This window comes from Lupinus angustifolius, chromosome LG11 (genome assembly GCF_001865875.1).
Source record: "Lupinus angustifolius cultivar Tanjil chromosome LG11, LupAngTanjil_v1.0, whole genome shotgun sequence".
NCBI classification, from domain to species: Eukaryota; Viridiplantae; Streptophyta; class Magnoliopsida; order Fabales; family Fabaceae; genus Lupinus; species Lupinus angustifolius.
Window position 1 is genome coordinate 31,346,699 of NC_032019.1, and position 5,172 is coordinate 31,351,870.

A 5,172-nucleotide genomic window follows, 5' to 3' on the forward strand; every position below is an offset into this window, starting at 1 on the left:
GTAATGCATGAACATATTATGAATGACATATCTCAAAGATGAAATGATTTAAAAGATTTATGCATATGAGACATGTATTAGGTGCCCTAAGCCTTGACTCAACTTAAACTAGATTCTAGTCTAAGCCTAGTACCAATTAAAGACTTAAGCACGTTAATTTGTCAGTGATCTTCAAGCTCTTATAAGCACAAGTTGTCCTCATCAAAACCATGACATATAAAAAGAGCTTTCCAAAGTGTTCCTTTTGACATGCACATTTTCAATCTCCCCTTTTTTGATGATGACAAACCCTACATCAACTTCATCAATTTGTAATCACAATTGTTTGATGAATAAGCTTGAAGATTGTGTTGGCATGATTGATATGATGCGCAAATATATCGGAAGCTGTTATTACGATCAACCTGCACAATCAAAAACAACAAAACAGCCTTTCTCCCCCTTTTGACATTATCAAAAAGATAACCCAGGTCAAAAATTAGGAAGAACTATGAGTTAATCATAAAACAAAGTTAATGAATTAATTTGGGATATAACAAATTAACCTGTTTTATTTTTCGGTAAATTGAACAAATGCGCTTGATTTGACAAAAGAAATAGCCAATAGGTAAAGAGAATGGCATACAAGATTTAATCAAATAGTAAGCAATGTTATCAACATCAAATCTCATATGATCAAGAACCATTCACGAAAGCAAATAAGCTATTCGACATAATTAAAGCAAAAACAAAATAATAGCATAGCATAAAGAGTCGAAGAAGTCAGGAAATAGTACAAACCATAAAGTCAATCAAAGACAAATAACAAAACATGAATAAGTCCTGAAAGCAACAACAACAACTAAATCCAGAAAGCGCCATAAGAAGAAATAAACCTAATGGTGAGATAGCCTAGGTCTAAAGTCCTCTAAACTATGGTTGAGGCGGAGGATGGTCAATCTGATCATCAGGAATAGCAATGTTCTGATCACCCCTGATAAGCACAGATAACTTTTGAAATTCCGAACAAAACATAGCATTCTGAGCTTCAGCATTAGATTGAATCATGTTCCTCAGCTCCTGAAATTTGTTGTCTGTATAGGCAATCTGACGTTCTTCATACTGCTCTATGCCTGCAAAGTAAGAATCTTTTAACCCTTGGAAGTGAAGATCCATACGGTTGTTAAGATGTTGCTCCATAGCTTCCATCTGAGCTAGACCAAAAGCAGAGTTCTGAGGTAGACCAATATTGAAGAATGTACAACAATCTGAGCTAGACCCCGTGAAAGAAAGTATTCTGCAACAATATTGAAGAATGTACAACAATGGCAGATTGCCTTTACAAGTATGAAAGTAGTATAAATTGCAATCCAATCAACTCTTTATGTATACCAAGTAATAATGCTCTTTGGAAAACTTTTAAACACTTCTAAGCAACTTCAGAAAATGACTTTGAAAGTTTGAGTGCAAGTTGCAAAGAGTATAGATAAATAACTTCAGAATAAGTTTAAGAGCTTTTGGAAATTGTATAAGAGTTGTGTGTTGTTGTATATTATTGTGTATTTGTGTTGTCACAGTTAGAGTCTTTATATAGACTTTCCAAACACCCATGTTGCCTTTCTGAAAGTGTAGGAGTTGTTTGAAGTGAAGAGATTTCGTTTGGAGTGAAAACATTTCATTTTGAAATCTAAAATCTCATGCAACAGCTCTCAGTAATCGATTACTGATAGTGGGTAATCGATTACCCAAACTCTCTGTCCGTTGTTTATTTAAAATTAATTTAGAGTAATCGATTATAGCAAACTGGGTAATCGATTACTCAACTTTTCAAAATTGGTAATCTGTTACTCAAAGACAGTAATAGATTACTCTGAACAGTTTTAAGTTTGATGACTCTTTTCTCACACACGTAACCTGTTACTTAGATGAAGTAACCCGTTACATACTATTTTTGAAAACAAATTAAGTATTTTTAAAGTGTTTCAACTTTCTTTAAAAATAATTTGAGCATTACTACTTTGTATGTTTAAGAGTTTTAGGATAGAAGTACCTATAGAGACTTAATCTAATTATCTTGAAGCTTTAATCTTATTTGTCTTCATAAGTATTATTCCATTTCTTCTTTTTGGTGATGTTGGTGTCTTCATCAAAACCTTGTCAAGGTCAGGAGCAAAGATCTTCTTCACAATCTCTCCATTTTTTATGATGACAAACCAAGATCTTCTTGATAGTGTACATTTCTTGAGAGCAGCATACTTTGAGATACGTTGAAGTTTGACTTGAGTATGCTCCCCCTATCATGTATGCTCCCCCTTTCTTTTGGAGTAATGTACCTGAAATAATTTTACAAAAAATACACTTTCCCCAACCTTTCTCCCCCTTTTGACTTCATCAAAAAGTAGAAAAGCAAAGAGATTTCAACACAATATATAGAATACATACACTTTATATAATCAAGATATATCAATATGATAGCATATACTCATGTATGGATAGATATAGATAAGCAAGTATTGCAATGCATAAATAAGATGTTTCAAACATGTTTCCATGAATGGATCAATAAAGCACAAAACATCATAAAGTAACTTGTCCAGGAATATGCAGCAATAACTTAAAAACAATAAATAAGCACACACAAAAAATGTCCGAGATTTGAAAATAATACAACCAGTAAATCCTCACAACAGATATTCTAAGACTCAGACTACAAATTGTCTTCATCAATATCCATGCTATCCATCCTAGAAGAGAGGCAATGAAGTTCATATTGGATTTGTTGATTCTGAGAGTCGAGAGCATCCATCTCGTTAGTGATATAGCCTCAGAGAGAAACCAATTCATCCATAATCATTTGGTTCATGGGCATGGCAGCAGATGAGGACGATTGAGCATGAAACTCAGACGGTTGTGGTTCATAAGGGTTAGGAGCTTCAGCTTCAGATAGTTCAACAGCAGTAGTCGGCTTGTCGGTTCTATGTTTGTAGATGCAGGTTCGAGGGTCTTGGGTGAAACCCATTTTTTGGATCACTTCCACATCAATTTGGCTTTCTCGAAGATTCAGAGGCACCTTTGTTTCACCATTTGTAGAAACACCGAAATGCTAAAGAATATTGGTTATGAAGATTGCATATGGCAAAGGACTTTGAGTACCTCTAACAGTCCACATTTGTCTCATTATCATTAGAGCTCAATTGATATTGATGTTAAACTTTAAAGCATACATCAATTGGAGTTCGATGTCACTTATTTTAGAATGGTTTGAAAATTTTGGTAAGATGACATAGCTCACAAAATAATGAAGCAAATGGTCCTCAAGCTTGAGATATCCAACAGATAGGATGTCTCGGTTTTTTACAGTCTCTCCAAAGTCTTGTTTCTTACGCATTTCTATTTCCCTTTTTGAAAGTCTACATAAAGAATGATAAAAATTCTTTCGATCATAACTATCTCATTCACACACAAGGCCGAAACCCGTTATGTTACCTTGAGAGGGTATGTTACATAACAATGAACTGAAAGTTTTAAGATCCAAAACAATGTCTTTTCCTTTGACATAGGAAGTAAGATGATTTTTCCGAAAGTTCAAGTTACATTAAAATACTCGCACAAGTTCTAGATAAATGTCATTTGTCTCACAACAAAAATCAAAAAGGTTTTGTTGACGTAACAGATAAGGGAAAAGAAAATCTTCAAACTCAAAATTGTCAACATTACCGAATTTTGGAGCAAAAATAATGCGTCCATGGAAGTGTTCTTCAAACACTTTGCATTGTTCCTCATTAGCTAGAAGTCTTGCTAAATCCAGAGGGTTGGACTCCATAGAAGTAGTTCCTTGACTCCTTTGAGATGTATTGATGCGTTGTTTCTTTGATCTAGAAGAATAAGCCATGGATTTAGGATTTCGAAATATTAAGTTTTTGGGTTTTTGGAGATTTGGGGGTTTTTGATTCAAGCCACTAATCACGAAAATGATTGGTTAGAAGTGTTTAGAATAAAAAATGTGATAGGAATGGACACAAAAATCACTTGAAACGGATCAAAAACAAGGATTTTAGAGTTTGAGAGGGTTGAGAAGGAGATAGCACGAGTTGAGTGAGGAAGATGAGTTTGAAAAGGTTAAAAAATACAGGAAAAAAACTACATATATAATAGCACAGAATAATCAGTTACTCAAATAAAAAAAAATTCAAACAACAACTCAGAGTAATCGATTACTCACTTTGGGTAATCAGTTACTAAAACAGGTTGTCCAACCCTATAATTGTTACTCTCCGGTGTAATCGATTACTGACCACAGAAAAACTTATTTTTAAGCAACATTAAGCTATGAAAATGATTTTTAACCCAAAAAATGAAGTTTTCGAACACAAATAAATATATTTAAAATCAAGTACGCATGAGATAAAGATAATGAAGCAAACATATAATCATATAAGCATGTTAAGACATGTAAGCTTCATCAAGAATGCCTAATTCAAGTCTAATTTTGTAAAAAGGTTCTTTTGCCAAAGGCTTAGTGAAAATGTATGCAAGTTGGTTATGAGTATCAACAAATTCTACGGATACATCTTTCTTTTGAACATGGTCTCTTAGGAAGTGATGCCTTATATCTATGTGTTTGGTTCTAGAATGCATAATAGGATTCTTTGTAAGGTTTATACCACTAGTATTATCACATTTCAGTGGAGTGTGGCCTAGGTCTAATCCATAATCTCGTAATTGTTGCTTTAGCCACAACACTTGAGCACAACAACTACATGATGTTATATATTCAGCCTCAACAGTTCTTAGCGCAACACATGCTTGCTTCTTGCAAGACCAAGAGACTAAAGCATTGCCTAAAATGTGACAAGTACCACTTGTACTTTTCCTTTCAGATTTACATCCGGCAAAATCTGAATCTGAATATCCAACCAATTCACATATACTTCCTTTTAGATACCACAGTCCAACTTCAGTTGTACCATTAAGATATTTCATAATTCTCTTAACAGCAACTAAGTGTGATTCTTTTGGTTTAGATTGATAGCGTGCACACAGACATACACTAAACATGATATCAGGTCTACCGACGGTCAAATATAAAAAAGATTCGATCATACCTCGATATTTTGATATTTCAATATATTTTCCACTTTCATCGGTATCAATGTATGTGTTAGATCCCATAGGAGTAGCTATTGGCTTGCA